Source organism: Sinohyriopsis cumingii, unplaced genomic scaffold (genome assembly GCF_028554795.1).
Source record: "Sinohyriopsis cumingii isolate HCF-2022 unplaced genomic scaffold, ASM2855479v2 utg002845l, whole genome shotgun sequence".
NCBI lineage: Eukaryota > Metazoa > Mollusca > Bivalvia > Unionida > Unionidae > Sinohyriopsis > Sinohyriopsis cumingii.
In genome coordinates, this window is record NW_028316316.1 from 34031 (window position 1) to 54184 (window position 20154).

The following is a 20154-nucleotide window of genomic DNA, read 5'->3' on the forward strand; positions in this document are numbered from 1 at the left end:
TTAGTGTTATGGGTTATTATTAGTAGTATACATTTGTATGGCACACTTAGTGTTATGGGTTATTATTAGTAGTATACATTTGGAGAAATTATGTTACACTTGATGATATAGTTTTAAAAATTAGTGAAAGATCAGTTAAACAATCAAAAACAACCCTGTGAAGGTGAGTTGGTCAGCTGTTGACGGTCAGTTGGTCAGCTGTTGACGGTCAGTTGGTCTGCTGTTGACGCGTGTAAACTTTGAAATTTCAAGTAGTTGATATTCTAGCACTCTCAGTTAGTCATAGTTTGTTCCTAACTGACTGACTTAGTCTGTATTACAGATAGTCACAGTTTGTTCCTAACTGACTGACTTAGTCTGTATTACAGACAGTCACAGTTTGTTCCTAATTGACTGACTCAGTCTGTATTACAGATAGTCACAGTTTGTTCCTAACTGACTGACTTAGTCTGTATTACAGACAGTCACAGTTTGTTCCTAATTGACTGACTTAGTCTGTATTACAGATAGTCACAGTTTGTTCCTAACTGACTGACTTAGTCAGTTTCTAACTGACTGACTCTGTATTACAGATATTCATAGTTTGTTTCTAACTGACTGACTCAGTCTGTATTACAGACAGTCACAGTTTATTCCTAACTGACTGACTCAGTCTGTATTACAGATAGTCACAGTTTGTTACTAATTGACTGACTTAGTCTGTATTACAGATAGTCACAGTTTGTTCCTAACTGACTGACTTAGTCTGTATTACAGATAGTCACAGTTTGTTCCTAATTGACTGACTCAGTCTGTATTACAGATAGTCATAGTTTGTTCCTAACTGACTGACTTAGTCAGTTTCTAACTGACTGACTCTGTATTACAGATATTCATAGTTTGTTTCTAACTGACTGACTCAGTCTGTATTACAGACAGTCACAGTTTGTTCCTAACTGACTGACTCAGTCTGTATTACAGACAGTCACAGTTTGTTCCTAACTGACTGACTCAGTCTGTATTACAGATAGTCATAGATTGTTCCGAGCAGCAGAGGGGGCGAATCGGACATTTTGTCCAATCGTTATTTTGCTTAATTATTACTTTCTGCACTCAACGATCTAGTGTCGTCAGCGCCTGGTAAAAAAAAACGACGACGTCGTTGGGGGGTCGTCGCGTCGTCATTTGGTTTAATTAACACCTTCTGCGCGCCGATCCCCAGCGTCGTCAGCGTCCGGTAAGCACATCGACGACCGCGTCGATGTCATCGCCCCCTCTGCTGCTAAGTGGTTATTTACAATGAGGGTCTTTATGATCTTACAAACAGAGTGATCACTAACTCCTCCTCTTGTAGATCAATTAGGTTATTTGACTGATCGGTAAGTCTAAAATTAATTCTCGTTAAAAACCGATTATGGCATCTCATATAGACCGGATTAATCGGACTCTCAACGATTAAAAATCCCGGAGGGGCTGTTGGTGAAAACGAATAAAGGATATATCCCTGTTGAGCCTGATTTGATTGCTTGGTATCTACCTGGTAACTCCCTTCGATAACATCACACACTAGATTGATTGCTATCACCGATGCGATATTTACGTTGTATGGAGCAATATGCATACCACCATCTCCGTTATCGTGTCTGAGGATAGTTGATGGGGCGAAAAAATCATCAAGAAACTTTCTTAGTTCTGGTGCGTTGTATCCTGGAAACTTGAAATCGGGTAAATCGGCTTCTGTGATATTATACTCGGTTAGGAATTTTTGTTTATCATCAGCTCTACTAGCGGATATTATCCCGACGATTCGTTCATTGATATATTCCATGTCTGATATAAGTTGATTTAACACCTCAATGTGTTTTTGTGCTTTTGTCTCCCGTAGTTGTTCTAGTTGTGATTGGTAAATACGATTAATCTCGGCAAACATATCAGTGATATCATTTAAATTAACTGTGACCTCGACTTGTGATTCAGGAGTTTTCTCATACAACAAATTCCATTGCATGGTATTCCTGTCTTGAAATGTAAACCAACTGAGTAATGGCGTGCCTTTCATATCAGACAATCTATCTCGATAACTGGGATTAATCTCATGATACGATTGCGCATTCGTGTAAGATTCCGGCGGACTTTCATGAGGTGGATTCTCAGGCCATCCTAGTATGGTTCTTATTGAACTGTTATAAATATCAACCATATACCCCGGTGTGCTTATTTCAATCGTCGACGATAACGTCGGTTCATGAACCGTAATAGCGATTTTTGATTCTTTTCCTGTGATCGATTTTATCCTGCGTTGAAATTCTTTATTGATTTGTTCTATTTGGTATGACCCAGTTGGTATTGTAACCTCCTTCCAGTCTGGGGTTCCATCGGGTTTATTTGTCCGTGCAAAAACCAGCGAGTTATTGGGTTGTTGTCCGTTAAATGCGTCCGCTCGGATATTAGGCCAACTGTGATATACTCGCAATTTTGCCAGCGCTATTTCCTTCACTGGAACCGGCGATGGGAAGTTCACACTAAATTCGGGTTTCGTTGACGTTATTGATATCATACTTGTTTGTACCGGAGTGGTGTTCTCCGCGATCCGCTGAAGTAATTGAAACCCTTCGGGGTTCAGCGACATTATTATTATTCGTTGTCTTTAGTGTCTAATTTCAACAACCAGGTGGTTCCGGCTTCCAGTTGAAAATCCTCGATTTTTGACATCGCGGAGCTATACAACTGGACCATCGTGGAGAATTCAACATCGGATACGAACAAATTATCAATCGATAACGAGATCAACCCGGATAATTTCGAGTACGCGTCGGATACTATTTGATGTTTTACTGTATACTCGTTGAGTTTTTTCTGAAAACACGATGATATCTTCCTAGTGATTGCGTTGGCGACTCCAGCAATTGTTGTCATTGCGGAGACAACGATTGGAACAGCGATCGGGGCTATCGTGGTTACCGTGGATAAAATAACACCGGCGCCAGCTACTATGCCCGACACTGAGTACACGACCGCGTCGATGGCGGTTATTTTACGACGGTATTTTTTTATTTTTGCACGGTATTGTTCGGAAAGCGTTTTCAAGTTCGCGGAAAATTCTTTTGCGGTATCGAATCGATATTGATGTGACGTCGGTGATACCTCTGATTCAATTTCCTTGGTGGTCATTTTTATTTTAAAAGAGCTAGTGTTTTTAATTACTTAGATTCGCTACAAATTCCACATACCATGTAATGTTTGCCCTGGTTAAATTTCCATCAACGGCATAAATTGTAAACGGTTCAGTTGCGTCCTTGTCTATAATTGTTGATATTGTATTGTTAAACCCGGATGAACTCGACGATAATATATTAAACTGCATCATTGAAACCAGTGTCAGTCGATAAATGCCCTTAACAGTTGCGGTAATATTTACTGTATTCTGTGTAGGAGTCCAATCGAATGATCCATGCCGAATTGTGTATACTGTGTTGATGATGTTCTCATGAGGGGTTTTTATTTTTTCGAGTTGCTCTGCCATTTTCGGTAGTCTGTCTTTAATCGCTTCAACATCAGTTATAACTATTCCTACTCCCCGCCAACTCGCGTCTATATTATTCTTGTTCGCTGCAACATTAGTTTTGATTGTTTCTATTTCCCGTGTATTCTCGGTCATACTTTTTTTGTTCGCTGCAACATCAAGTTTGATTGTTTCTATTTCATATGTATGCACGTCTATACCTTTTTTGTTCGCTGCAACATCAGTTTTGATTAATCCTATTCCCCGCCAATACGCGTCTACATTTTTTTTGTTCGCTTCAACATCAGTTTTGATTGTTCCTATTTCCTGTGTATGCGCGTCCACACCCTTTTTGTTCGCTTCAATATCAGTTTTGATTGTTCCTATTTCCTGTGTATGCGCGTCCACACCCTTTTTGTTCGCTTCAATATCAGTTTTGATTGTTCCTATTTCCTGTGTATGCGCGCTCTTATTTATTATGTTCTTTGTAACATCAGTTTTGATTGTTTCTATTTTCCGTCCATGCGAGTCTACATTATTTATGATCGTTGCAACATTAGCGCCGATTATTCCTATTTCCCGTTCATGCACGTCTACACTCCTTTTGTTCGTTGCAACATCAGTTTTGATTGTTTCTATTCTCTGTCCATACGCAGTGATATCATTTATAGTTATTGTAATCTCATCCGGTTTGGTATTTTTTTTGCCAAGGAATTTATCAAAGTTGTCATCGATCCTGTTAACATTTTTTCGTAACGTGTAAAATTGGCCCGACAGCGTTGTAAACTCCGAAATAGTATTTTTTATTGTTGCAAGATTTGGTTCGGTTACCGTCGGGGTCCCAAAAAAACTAGCAGTAGTGAGTTGTATATCGGTGACAGATTTTTTCACCTCGGTGGCAGATTTTTTCACCCGCGCGTCGAATTCGATCATAGATATATTCAACGATGTAAGTCTGTCTCGAACGGATGTTATCTCATTCATCACCTCCGATATATGTTTACCCGGTTTGAGTCGTCCGTCGCCGGTATACAACGCGATAGTGCCATTGGCGACATTAGGATGTCGTATTAAAACGTCATCCAGCGACACATTACTGGATTTCAATTTACCCTGGCGGTCTTGAAATACAACTATTTCACCTGGGTCAACACTTGTTAAATTCAACGTATCAGCGATTTCATCCTCGATTAGTTTTTTTATGTCATCGGTGGTAGGCGTTTCCGTGGGCTTTTTCAGCGCCGAAACCGGTCGTCCCCAAATATCAATCATTATTATCTAATGTAATTGTCTCTAAATTTCCCACTAGTGTATTCGTTTACAACCACATGAGGTGGTTTCCGCGATGATGAAATCGCCGCGAGTACGTTCAATACCTCACGGCCGCATATCGGTGGGTCACTTAATTGCTGTGTTGGCAGCGTGGAATAAAAAACCCGGGCTGAACACGCCGGGGCTGAACACGCCCGGATATACCGCATGAACTCTTTCGGCGGGGCTAACCCGTATGAATCAAAATAGACGATCACACGCGGATCAATCGCGTATGCAACCCAATGAGTTCCCGCTCCGGAGGACCCATCGAGGTTAATTATACCGGTTTCAATATTTCTTGGTGCCGCCGGTAATTGATCCCTCATAAAAACACCTCTGAAGTTTTTTATCGCTAGCGCGTTTGCGGCGTCTATTAAATCAAAATTAGACATTGGAGTCATTAAACGGTTCCCGGTAGTCTTAGACCCTTTCCCGAGTACCATGAATACGGGGTTCCCGGTAGTCTTAGACCCTTTCCGGCCACGGGTCGTTTTTTTTTGTAGCCTTTCCCGGTTGCCTTCTTTAATGCCATTCCCGCCGCGGTACCAACGGCTCCTAACGCCGCCGCCTTAGCCACTGCTGGTGCGGCCGCGGCAATCAACGCTGGAATCGCAGCTAACAGCGGAAATATCCCACCGGTCTTTTCCATGTTTTTAATTGCTGCGGCTGAAAAATCTATTTGAACTCCCTTTTTATTCTTCATCGCATCATTGAAATGTTTTATTTGACGCGCCGTCAACGATATCTTATGATTACCACCCGCCATCTGCGACGGCTTCAGCGTTATTGTGGTTCCGCATTGTTTAGCCGACTTTGATCGTAATTTCTTGACTTGACCATCAGTCAACTCTACACTGACGACACTATACGACATTTATTGTAAACGCGTTTTGTGCTTTCAATTACATGTTTTCCACTGGCGCATCAACGATTCTCATTCGTCCACCAACACCTTCCAACAGCATTGATTTATCGCTGAGGATGACAACAATAGCTCTATAATTAGCAATAACGCCGCGAGTTACATTAGCTCGGAAGTGTATATCAACGACGGACTGTCTTGTTAAATCAAGATGTTCCAGCGAAAAGTAATAAATCGGATACAGGTTTTTAAAATCAAGTTGTGATATTTGCAAACCAGTGTCGACGTTTTGATCACGACCCATGTATGACAGCAATCGATGATACACACGTGCGATATGGTTTTGACCGTAATTAAGTTGTATATCCTCAGATGGTTCCTGCTGGCCGTTTATTCTCAGCGAGACGTCAGTAACGCCTAATTGATCAAATATCATATGGCTGGATAATTGATTATCAACTCTCGTCATATCCTGCAACGCAACAAATATATGACGCGGAGCCGAAATACCTTGTTGTGATGCCAGGTTCCATGTGAATATACCATTGATATTTGATTGCTTAGTATCTGTTGTTGTTGTTAGCCAACTTAGTAATGATTTTCCTCCCTGCTCCATGAAGGATAGCAATCGTGCCTCTGTGGTAATGGATGGAGTCAACACCGGCATCCACAATGACATTTTAGTTAAAACGACTTTACCAGGGTCATTATTTGGATTTGCAGTATCCGCTGCAATTCTCCAAATTGCATTTCTATCATCACCTTTTCGCACAAGTACCACGGTATGCTTTGCTCCGTAGATAACTTTTCGCACGTTCCTACAAAATCCAAATATATGATGCAGTGGAATCGCGCATGAGAAAGATTTACGCGGTCCTGTTAACATTGATATGCGTGTTGCAGCTCCGAGGTTGAAATTAGGATCGCTGTTTATAATCATATTCTCAATATCAGCATCAGCGTCACCAGCATTTTTTTTTGGTCGTCTTACCACAGATTGCGAGTTTCCGGCAGTGTTTCTAGTATCCTTTGCAAACATCATAGATGGACCCGCTGATCTTGTGTAATCGTCGGAATATCTTGCTAGCCCGATTATTGTTGTAGCAACATCAACATCGCGTTCTATAGACTCGATCTCTCGCCCGTCAATGAGATATTTTGCGCTCTCAAACAGCGCCATTACGCCGTTATTGACTAAGCCAACTTTGGTACCATCTGGATACGGTGCTGGTACAGCAGGAGTATCGGCCTCTGTTACAAGTTCTCCTTCGATTTCAATAAACGCTTCACACGGTAAAAAGTATTTACTGGTATCATGGACTTGAAGTTCAATTCGCGATCTTATGTCGGGTTGTACTGCATAATAGGAATAAAATTGATAATTACGGACGGAATCATCCTTGTGCACTGGTGCGTCCATATCAAACGCCGGGTCAGCTGTTCGTTTAAACATTTTATTTAATAATACGCTGATGCATCTAAATCATCGTCGTCGTTTTAAACCACTCCCCGCTATTATGTTTGCGGCGTCATCTTGATTACTGTTTACCAACGACTCTAGTTTTTCTTCCACGGCGTTATTTATTACTTTACTGACATTCGCAGGCATCACTGTCGTTGATGGCATCTGTTTTCTTTTTGAAAATCTCTTGGATTTCACCAACGACATTAGTTTGTCCCGCGCGGCTGAAAGCGCCTTTCCGGCAACATCTCCAATAGCACTAATACCCTTATCACGAATAACATCAATAGCCTTCATTCCTAATTGTTTGGCTAACGGCGCTACTTTTGGAGCCATTCTTGTAAATAACCCCGCAATGGTGCTACCGAGACCATCTCCATAGTACGCGCGGTAAACAGGCAATCGCGAGTTTACCACGTAGACGAGTACTGGTTTATCATGGTTGTAGTGTATGATCATCCTTATTAAAAACACCAGTTTTCCAATTAATCATCCACGAGTTCGTCTATGAGCGTTCGATATGCATTAATGTCCATAATACCGCCTGCAAATAACCGCTTGCAAATATCAGCGGCCTCATTGATTATTTCCGGAGAGTTATTTCCGGCTCGTTTTCCTCCAATTAGTACCTCTAGCCGTGATATATCACTGAGAACACTACCAGGACAGGTAACGCCGTAGGATTCTTTACCAACAGAGTATCCTTTTCCTTTTTTTGATGTTCTACTCTTAACTTTCTCGAGGAATTCATCGTAATCGGGATCACCACGATGTGGTAATGCGTCTCTATGTTTACTCGCTAAATACACTATTCTTGCCCAGTTCTCCGTCGAGGTTATTTTTTTCTTGTAACCTTCATTGATATACTCATCTCGAATGCTCTTAGTTGATGTTGTAGCAACAAAATTAACTAATTCTTCATCGTCGTCGATGTCTCTAATTTGATCTATTGCGGACTTTTTAAGAACATTACGGGGTATATTCCCCTCTTTCTTTTTTTCTTTCGGTGTTTCTTCTTCTGGTGTTTCTTCGGGTATTTCTTCTTCTGGTTCTCTTGCGGTGGCGCCTAGTTCTTCTTCATCGGCCATTGTAACATAAGGTTCTTGTGGTTCGGTTATAGCGAGTGGTGGTGGCCTCCGTGTTGTAGCAGCCGCTATTTTCGCAGGGAGTGTTTCTAAAGACCTTTTTGTTTGTTTTGTCTCTGCCGCTATCTTTTCAAGCGCATCGAGGACGGGTACAGTTGCCGCCGTAACATCTTTGGTCGCTTTAGTTACCGGGGCAAAGAGTTGTTCGCTTCCAACAGCAAAATCAGTTTGTAGTTGTTGCCGCGTTTGAAGTTGTTCTCGGACCCTGTCTCGTAACGGTATAAACTTTCTAAGCGCTGCTAGCCGCTCTCTGGCTAGCCGAGTAGTAAGTGATTCGCCTACCATTATTGCAATTGCTCCGCAATTTCTAATTTCCCGCCCAGTGCGTCATCGGAGGCTCCGTCTATAATCCTTCTAATGTTTTTGATCTTACTAGAAATCTCCCGGCGTCGTTCATAAACACGTCCAAGTTTTTTTCGTATTATTTCAACGGCAGTAAATAGTCCAATGAGTGCATTTGCGTCATTGTGGTACAAGTTTTCATTAATCGTATGTTGTAATCGTTTTATAAAAAAATACTCGCGGGCCAGGGTAAAACGCCCCCGTTTCGATTGTTCGTTAATAATCTCATAATCGGATAATATTTTTTCACTGTCGAGACCATCAGATAATTCAATTCCTTGATTTTTTAATTTTGAAATCTCGGCTAATATATTATTGATGTCTTCGATATTCATTATTCTTATAGAACATCTTGTTTTTAAATAAAAAAAAATGAAACCCCGTGTATCAATTCCGAAGGTGTTTAATAATTCGTTAGACGTGACCTCGTCAGCGCCATAGGCGCCGGTGACTTCATCACTCGCTGATTTCTGTTATATATGAAAATCGAATTCTATGCCCGGTCTTTTTTGAGATCGCTGAATTCTGTATTCCTTCTGCAACAAATCGTATTGAGGCGATATAAATGTCAAAATATTTTCCTGCCTCATTCATCGACTGAAATATTTTTTTCTCGTGAGTTGTTGTATCAAATGACTTTACGGGTTTTGCTTTCTTTGGGTATTTACCGGTTTGGCCTTTTTTGGTATTCTGACTTTGCGAGATAGCTTGCAAGTTTGTAAGAGAATTATCAGTCTTATTATTATTAATATGATCAATCACAAGCCCATTTTCGATTAATCCGTTGAATGCTTCAAATACAATCCTGTGAACATAATAGTTTTTTCCTCCTGCAGTAAATTGCAAGTATCCGTGATTATTTACGGTACCAACCGGCTTCTTCAGTTTGCGGTTTCTAACAATGCCGTCGCGAGACGCCTCATAACTGACGAGCACAGGATGCATCTGAAATTCTTGGTCCATTTGTATAATAATACTACTTGTCTAATTTATTATTTGGTTTAATTATGAATCTTTCAACGTAGTCCTGGGGGGTTTTGATGACGAAGTCGGCGGTGGGGTCAATGACGGCGTTTTTAATTCGCTTGTCATAATAGCGTTTTAGTTCCCTGTATCGCTTTCCGCCACAATTAATACACAACTGCGATTTTCCTCTTACACCGACGTGGCAAACCAAGCACGGGAGGGGACCAAGAGAACCATTACGAACGCTCTGTAAATGGTACCCGCAGAATTCACCTCTACATGATTTATTGCACGGGGTTGTCGACCCAATCATCAACCATTTGCAGTGATTCATTATACTATATTCTTTCATTTAAATACTTGTTTTAATTATATGGATGAGTTCGAGAGATTGGCAGCAATTAAGCCCCGGAAAAATATTAAGTTCAATCTCGATAGAGTCCTCAAGGACGTACCAAAAGCGTTAATAAACGATAGAACCCTGTTAAATAAAATACGCGATTGTATCAATGAATTCAAGCGTGATGGTGCATCTCATAGTTGGTCAACATTTCGAATTGATGGTGTTGTTGATGCTACCATGAACGACAACCGCGCAGCAACGATAATATCACAACTTGACGGTAAAAGGTATTTCTTCAGAGTAAAATTCATTGTCCGGGTGGAATCAGGCGATTGGATCATACGTGATAAATTTGAACCAGTTCTCGGCGACAAGAAAACAGTCATTGTCAGCCGCGACTCCAAGCCGGGGTTGTTAACCGGAATTGACAGACCATACTATGAACGAGCGTATCCTGAAACAGCAGTTGTTTATGGAATATACCCGTTAAATAAGAAACCTGATATCGGAAAACTGAAACCGATGAAACAGTCAACGGGGATAAATTGTGTAGCAGAACGAATAATAGAGCATTTTACAAATGCATGTCGAGGAAACAAATTGACTGATTTACGACGTAGCAAAATCAACCAGTGGGAACTAACCGTAAAAGAGCGTGGAGCAACCATCAGCGACATAGCGAGATTAGAAACATCGCTGAGATTTCCAATAACCGTTACAACGATAACCGGTGAAGTATTATACGAATCGAAGTATAAATCGAAGGGAGCCCCAATCAAAATTATTGATCATAACGAACACGCATGGACGCCCGCGATCACAATATTTCCACGGGATAGAACAGTAAAGTATATACCCGAAGAATTCCTGGGAGAACAATTCTCCAAGGACGGTTTTCTCGCGGAGAGGAAACTATTTGATGCTATCGCTTGTTTGTGTAAAAACGACCCTGTATCAGTGTGGTTACTTCGCAGCGCTGAAAACGATGCGGATACCTTTGATCAGTTTGTAAGACCAAACGGCGAATTATATCGCACTGAAGCATTTCACAACAGGATGAAAAAAACCGCCATAGAATTTGAGGAGCATGATGAACAACTGCTAACAAATTGTTTCACGATTCCATCGGTTGCGGCTCATGTTGCAGCAAGGAAAAATGCGTGGAGACCAACGCGCAAGGAATTTCTGCCGGATGTACAATCCAGTTGTTTGGAATACTATCACGGTGGACTATGGAACACTGAATACAACCGCGACGCTATGATCTCGGTTGATATGGTTGCCTGTTATCCAGCGAGTTTTCTCGGGTATGGATCCGCCGCTGAGTACTTTAGACGATTTGGACACCCCAGACATGAAATGACTCGTGTTGCTATTAATGGACCACTGCCTGATTTTGATTTAACCGGATTCGCTCGCATAGTATCATTTGAATTCGCAGCAGGACTTCATCGCTGTTGTTATATTTGGATCGGTAGACACATGGCTGAAAAGAAGTGGTTGCCAATAGCGCTGCTACGGTATATGATTGATTGTAAAATGCTAGTTTCGTTGATTGTCAGTGACGCGATTATATCATATCGGGCGCAGACTGAAGTCTGGTTACCAGAACCGGAGCGTCTAGATAGCATAATTGACGAGTCCAGAAAACACATTGATGCCGACGAGGAATATATCATCGAATGGTCCAGGAGGGTATTCAACCAACGAAACCACGAGGCAAAAGATCTCGGTAGAAGAATAATCGGTAAGTTCACACAAGGTGGAAAAAACCACGACTACAAACGATATTGCTCACGGCTGATTATAGATGACGCAGAATATGATTTCGTAATCAAGGACGCAGTGGCAAAAAATAGATACGTGAACTGCAAAACAGCTTTCTTGTCCAATGGAACGAGGTTGGGTACAGTTGTTACCTACAGCGATGGAGACAGCCCGGCGTATCCACATTTGAGGGCGTCTATGCTGGGTTATGCCGCTATCAATTTATTCTCGATGATAAATAGATTTCCCGATACCGCGGTTAGAGTAGCCGTTGATTCGTTTTATGTTGACGTAGCGTATAAGGAAAACGTAGCCGAGTTTACTAGTCCGGACGAGAGTTGGGGTACATGGAGAATTAAAAACGAAATACGACGCGATTATTCCCCGTCAGCAGATGTCACCGTTGAGAACAACTACTTACGCGGTGATAAATTGTCAGAATGGTCTGATGCACCACCGTGTTCTGATCCAATTTGTAGACACAAGACGGTTTATTTAAGCGGCTGTGGCGGGTCAGGAAAGACGACTCGGGCAATTGAATTATTTCGAACGCGGGCAAGTATAATCGTGCTTACACCGACCCATAGACTAGCGCGAGAGATAAAACAACGAAATGTTGACGCCGTTACTTATCACAGCTTTTTTCGATACAGCGGCGGTGAGTGGACTCCTGATCGAATGGGTGAAAAATTTATTCCCGACATTATCATCTGGGATGAGATATGTACTGTTTCGTTAGATACTTTACAAATGTTTCTTGAGTGGTTGCTGCGCGCGAATACAGCGGTAATCATGTGTGGGGATCATGGCCAACCACCACCATTTGTCGGCGAGGGTCCACATGATTGGTTAAGGGGTTTTGTGGACTATTATGAAGAAACCGATACTGATTACCGAGCACTTGATGAACAACTGCGCGAGGTTAAAAAACTAATCAGATTACAGCCGGATAGAGTTCAGTGTGAAATAATCCGCGAGGTGATTCCGGAAACGCCGTTGAATGAATTCTGGGAAACATGGAGACCAAACGATTTGATTGTAGCGAGTAGAAAGATAGTCAGAGACACACTTCAGCGGAAGTTGTTTACGTTGCATAAGGAAAAGTTTCCAACGCGTCCAGTGCCGTTATGTTATAGACCCGCGGACACACGGCGGCAGAACATTGAAGTTGAAATTCCAGGCCGGACAGAAAAACAAATTCTCGTGCTGAATGATATCGTGCTCGTTGATATCGGTGTCGTCGAGGACGCGCTACGTGCTGATAAATCCCCGTGGACGCTAGGATACGCAACAACAATACATTCCTCGCAGGGACTAACCATCACGGACACAATTGTTTGGATAGTTGATAATCGCATCGAATGGTCGAATCTAGTCTATCTTGCAGTGTCCAGAGTACGAAGGATAAATCAGCTTCGAAGAATTGTTATTGACGGAGCCGGTGACGGAGTCACTGACGAAGCCGGCGACAAAGTCACCATCGATGCAAGCGTCATTGATAGAAAACTCTCGGGTTACCGCCAACAGGATAAAAAAAAAACAGCGGCGTTTTGATATTGATGCCGAATTAATAATCTCGCTACGACAACAACAGAATAATCACTGCGCGAGTTGCAATTGTATAATGAGTTGGCGTTATTCGGATAAAGACACTCGCCAATTTACCGTGGATAGGATCGATAACAGTCTCGGTCATGTCAAAAACAATGTGAGGTTGACCTGTCTTGAGTGCAATAGACGCAACGGCGCTAGTTAAGACCACGTGGGGGTAATTGAGTATCGTTAGGTATCACTTGTAGTTGCTCGCGTGTAAATCCGCGCTGAGGAGCAGTTGAATCCAGTCTATAGATCGGTGGTCTACCAGTTGATCGTGTTATCGTTGATATGTTATGTGTGGTAACACTCCAAATAGGATCAGTAGCTCTTTTTTTACCGTCTTCAAGCTCTCCTGGTTCATATAGATATCTAACGGTGACATCGCCAAGAATCGGCTTGGAAACGCTATTTATTTTTGATTTTCCGGGTATATACTCGTATTTAATCGCGTCGCTGGGCTTCATGTTGATTGCTCGGGTAATCTCGTTATTTAACGCTGCAATTACGCCTGGCAACCTTTTAACCCATTCACGAGATCGTTTTTCTTGGATGAATTCCTTCGCGTATTGATATCCAAATAACCGTTCAGCGAGAGTCCGATTGAATCGTTCAACAATTGCCTGATCACGATGTAGCGCAGTATGACCTCGTCGTATCGCGACGCTATGATGTTTCAGCGTTGATAAAACAGCGCCGCGAAATTCACTACCAGGATCAACTTGTAATAGATTTGGCCAGCGCAGAGGGCCTCTTCGATAAATTCTTTCAAACGCAGCGGCTACTTCAGTTGCCGACTTTGTTTTTAACGGCTCCGCTTGTTTGTATCGACTCGCAACATCAACTACGGTTAGCGCGTATTTGTAACCGTTGTCATGCGGCAAAAATAGTATATCAGCCTGATGAACTTCATTAGGTACGCTGACATCAAAGCGCGAGAAGTTGATTTGTTTAGGCGGTGGTAGATAGATTTGCCATATAGCCTGTTTGGATAACCAATTAGCCGCAGTGGTCTTTGTTACCTTTGCAGCGCTTGCAAGCTTACCAATTGCGGCCTTCCCCTTCCAGTATCCTCTCGGAGAATAATAGATGGATTCCATGTTGTTATTATAAACGCTATCGTTTTCAATTACCAGCGCCAGAAGCTCCGCTTCCAATCATTAATTTACCTTTCATAGCCGATTTTACCAACCATGAGGCCAATTTTTCTTTGACGGATTTATCAGGAATAGCATTTAATGCGTGAATTAATTTTACATCCGCGATATGACGCTGTTGCAGATCGCTACTTTTGTAAGCAACATCATGAGCATGACACGCCTTATCGATAGCGTTTATTGGATACTCACCGGGTTTGGGCTGATTTTGATCATCGAGTCTAATATCTAATCGTGTTCCGGGGCCACAGTAGTTATATCCTGGGAGGTGTTTTTCTCCTGGATACTTTGCCCACGGTGTTCCGGGGAGTTTTGCCAATTTGGCTGCGATGTCACCTCCTCGCTTTTTTTTAAAACATCTCCGGGTCTAATAGAAATAAATCTAAATTTCTTTGTACCGCATTGTACACACTTACCAGTAAGCGCCGATCTGTTATTTCTTGTTGTAGCGGTTGTCATATCATTTGTGCCAGTACGTACTCTACACTTCACACAATATAGATCCATAATTTATGTATAGAGATATGAATATAATTGATTTTTCGGCGACTAAAACAAGAGAACCAGTTAAGCATGTTGCAGCGTTACCAAACTCGATCCGGATGATTATCATCGGACCATCTGGATCCGGCAAGACGCAATTGTTACTCAATTTAATAATGAGATGGATGAAGTGGGATAAGTTGTATTTGGTGGCTCCTAGCGTAGATGATCAACGATGCTACGAGGTGTTAAAAGATTTCAACGAGAATGCATCAGCGATCGCTAAAAAAAATGTTATTGAGTTTATTACGGATATCAATGATGCACCGGGTATTGATGATATTGATGGCGACGTTAACAATCTAGTCGTGTACGATGATGTTATGTTAGACAATCAAAAAAACCCAGCTAGGATATTTTCCAGAGGCAGGCATAAAAACACTGACGTGATATATGTCACTCAACGATACACTCAGATTCCAAAAGTAATTAGAGACAACTGTAATATTCTTGCTGTGTTCAACGGCGTTGATACACACACGCTACGAAATATTTGGCAGACATGGTGCGGCGGTGACATGGACTTTAATGTTTTTCGAAACTTTTTTAGTCATGCTCAGTCGACCCCACATGGATTCGTAACGATAAATTTACATGATCCTCGGACACGATATCGTATCGGACTTGACCAAATATTCGGTTAGTTGTAAATAATTTTCATTGTAAATAACCACTTAGCAGCAGAGGGGGCGATGACATCGACGCGGTCGTCGATGTGCTTACCGGACGCTGACGACGCTGGGGATCGGCGCGCAGAAGGTGTTAATTAAACCAAATCACGACGCGACGATCCCCCAACGACGTCGTCGTTTTTTTTTTACCAGGCGCTGACGACACTAGATCGTTGAGTGCAGAAAGTAATAATTAAGCAAAATAACGATTGGACAAAATGTCCGATTCGCCCCCTCTGCTGCTTTCCGAACTGACTTAGTCTGTATTACAGATAGTCATAGTTTGTTCCTAACTGACACACAAGGTGGAAATTACCACCCAGAAATTTGAACAAACTCATATACGGAGAAATAATATTATAGATTTCCAGATGGCGGAATGAAGTCAATTTCTATTAAAATTCTGTCTGTCTGTCTGTCTGTCTGTCTGTCTCTCTCTCTCTCTCTCTCTCTCTCTCTCTCTCTCTCTCTCTCTCTCTCTCTGTGATTTGGATTTTTAACGTAGCTTTAACAATTTTCAGTCATATATCTGCAGTGTGGCAGTTTATGGTGATGCCTAGCACTCGGGCATCATGCCGCAGATGTTCGTACCCTTTTATTAAAACTGTTTTCTTTCTATCTTTTTAGACATAAAGCAAGAAAACTTGTTGAAATAATTTTTCAGTTCCTAAAGCGCGTGGTTTTCCTAAACGTTAAAATTTTACGCCATTCATAATTACCAGAAATAGATGATCCTCAAACAATTTTTAGTGTGTAAACTTGCTGGTACAAAAGAGGAAAGTTGGAACCTTTTAATGCTAAATACATTATTATTATTATTATTATTATTATTATTATTATTATTATTATTATTGTTATCGCAGTAATGGTATCTTAATTGCTAGTTCACGTCGAGTTGATTGCATCAGAAAATCCGGATCCGACAATCCCTTTACTAATATTGATGAAGTATAAATCTTTTGGATGGTGACAATGCAAAGCAGCACATCGTTTCAAAAATGTTCCGTGACCTAAGCTAACGCGGAAGCAAAACCATGAGTGCCAAACATTACGCCTCTAAGACATTCCACAGAGCGACTCGAAAATGTGTGCAACTGGTTCAATGCAAGGCGAAACCACGATATCAAGATAGCGCGTGTTCTGATGCTTATGCCAACAAGGAAGAGCGATTCCATGAAGACAAAAAGAGAAGAAAAAAAAAAAAAGAAAGAAAAAAAAGCTTTTCCGTGAATTATTCAATTTTCCAATTTTTCAGCCCACAACGTTCTACAACATACTTCAATAACATTACGATGAAATAATTGTATTCTCACTGATGACGTCACTTGGTGCAGTGGTAGCATATTGGCCAGTCGCGAAAGAGAACCAAGTTCGAATCCCGCGATGAACTTAAACATTTTGTCTCCAAATATGTGCATTATTAAATTGGGAAAAATAATGATGTTACATCTTATGTTTTCCGTGTGAATGGTTTCTGTGTGAATGGAGACAAGATAATCAGGTTACTACTTATGTTTTCTGTGTGAATCGAGACAAGAGAATTAGGTTACTACTCATGTTTCTGTGTTAATGGAGACAAGAGAATTAGGTTCTACTCATTCTTTCAGTGTGAATCGAGACAAGAGAATTAGGTTACTACTCATGTTTCTGTGTTAATGGAGACAAGATAATTAGGTTACTGCTCATGTTTCTGTCTGAATGGAGACAAGAGAATTAGGTTACTACTCATGTTTCTGTGTTAATGAAGACAAGAGAATTAGGTTACTACTCATGTTTCTGTCTGAATGGAGACAAGATAATTAGGTTACTACTCATTTTTCTGTCTGAATGGAGACAAGAGAATTAGGTTATTACTCAGATTTCCTGCGTGAATGTACACGAGAGAATTAGGTTTCTGCTTATATTTTCTGTGTGAATGATTTCTGTGTGAATGGAGACAAGAGAATTAGGTCACTGCTCATGTTTCCTGTGTAAATGTAATCAAGAGAATTGGGTTACTGTTCATTTTTCCGGGTTAATGTACACAATCAATCTGCTACTTCAGTCTGTTAAACTCTTCTGTAGCTGACATTTCAGCACAGAATAAAAGGAAAATGTGCTTGTAACAAGTGATTAACGGTTATGTTTAATCTTTTGGGTGAAGCATACATCCTCTATATCTTCGATAACGTTGAGAACAGGACCAAAACGCAATGTGCTTTGTCTGATTGACCTATATCATTGTTGTGACCAATATTTAATGATGCAGCCTTGTACCATATTTATAGACAGTATTATTGATAATATTAAGTGGGTATTACAATACCAATTATACTAACGTCTTTCTGAACATATAAAATATCTTGCCGACAAGTTCTTTGATTACGTACTCGATGACCTTAGCCAACACTATTCATATGTTTATGGCGGCAGATCAGAATTTCGGTGCCCTTATAGCTTTTTTCAATGTTCCAGCAACTCTAAGATTGGCGATATAGCCAATTCGGTGCCCTTACAGCTTTTTTAAATGTCCAAGGAACTCTAAGATTGGCGATAGAGCCAGGCCCATTTGACATTATGAAATGGTTGCATTTCTCTGAAATCAAAACCAGCAAAAGGTCATCCATCCATCCATGTATGTATGTATGTATGTATGTATGTATGTATGTATGTATGCATCCTTTACAATATCAGATAAAGCAATGAGAGAGAGAGAGAGAGAGAGAGAGAGAGAGGTTTACCTCTGATCCTGATTTCAAATCGAATGCGATTTCTTTTAAACTACTGCAAAGAATAGGTTAGTGACTGACTCGTTCACTCGCACGGGTTCCACCTCCAGCTGTTCTGCATCTATCACGTAAAATGAAAATTATTTAAGCTGTTGTTCATTATACAAGATAAACACGTCGCAGTGAGTTACACAGATATGCTATAAATAGGTATACTCATCATCTAAGCGACGCGTCACCATGGTTCAAATTTTCGCCGTTTCAGTTTGTTTACACTTCTAGAAAAAATGTCAGTAAGTTCACAGTATAGAATGAGAGTCAGTTTGCTAAAAGACGAAAGAAGTCCCTGTTGATACAATGATATATACATTCCTGATATCGGCTTTTGTACAAGACCATGTTGATACAATGATATATAAATTCCTGATATCGGCTTTTGTACAAGACCATGTTAATACAATGATACATGAATTCCTGATATCGGCCTTTTGTACAAGAACATGTTGATACAATGATACATGAATTCCTGATATCGGCTTTTGTACAAGACCATGTTGATACAATGATATATGAATTCCTGATATCGGCCTTTGTACAAGACCATGTTGATACAATGATATATGAATTCCTGATATCGGCTTTTGTACAAGACCATGTTAATACAATGATATATGAATTCCTGATATCGGCCTTTGTACAAGACCATGTTAATACAATGATATATGAATTCCTGATATCGGCTTTTGTACAAGACCATGTTGATACAATGATATATGAATTCCTGATATCGGCCTTTGTACAAGACCATGTTAATACAATGATATATGAATTCCTGATATCGGCCTTTGTACAAGAACATGTTGATACAATGCTACATGAATTCCTGATATCGGCTTTTGTACAAGAACATGTTGACACAACGATACATGAATTCCTGATATCGGCTTTTGTACAAGAACATGTTGATACAATGATACATGAATTCCTGAGATCAGCCTTTGTACAAGACCATGTTAATGTGCTTCATACTTCTGAGTTAAACTATTAGCGTTTGTTCCAGGACGACGACGACGATGATAATGCTGATGCCATCATCGTAATCATCATCGTCGTCGTCGTCATCATTATGATCATTAGTTTCTTCTCTGCAAGATTGCCGAATATAGTAATTTACGTGGAATGAATAACTTGATTACAAGCACAGCACTATCATAAAATGTAATAGGTAGGTACCATTTGTGACAAAGTCAAGAAATAATTATTTACCAAGTTAATTGTTCTTGTATATATTTATGCCTCAATGACCATCATTATCGTGAAAGAAATAAATACAAACTAAACATAAGAAATACCAGTAGTTTCAACACTTATGCCAACACGTGGTTTGCACACAAAAACTAGTGACTTTGTTCTTGCAAATCTGAATAGACTAAGGAACCTGTAGATATTAATGCAAATATATTGACACCTATATATACAAATAAATACTTATTGGCACCCTTATATACAAAAAAAACCCCACAAATATATAGACACCCGTACATACAAATAAATATTAAAGACACCCGTATGGACATAGATATGTTTCCTACAAATATATAAACACCCGTATATGCACAGATCTGTTTACTGTAAATATATAGCACCCGTATATGCACAGATCTGTTTCCTACACATATATAAACACCCGTATATGCACAGATCTGTTTCCGACAAATATATAACACCAGTATATGCACAGATCTGTTTCCTATAAATATATAAACATCCGTATACGTATGTTTTCCTGTCATGGTAACA

The 20154-nt window shown here is 40.6% G+C and overlaps 1 protein-coding gene across 1 annotated transcript in view; it reads right to left on the bottom strand.

The window, feature by feature from the left end:
* The window catches only part of LOC149770023 (toll-like receptor 4), a 35995-nt gene extending 17471 nt beyond the window's left edge, over positions 1-18524 (bottom strand). Inside the window, exon 1 of the mRNA XM_089949517.1 lies at positions 18367-18524. The gene's annotated coding sequence lies outside the window, so the exon portion shown is untranslated. The remainder of the gene's footprint in view (positions 1-18366) is intronic.
* Between the last annotated feature and the right edge of the window lie 1630 nt (positions 18525-20154).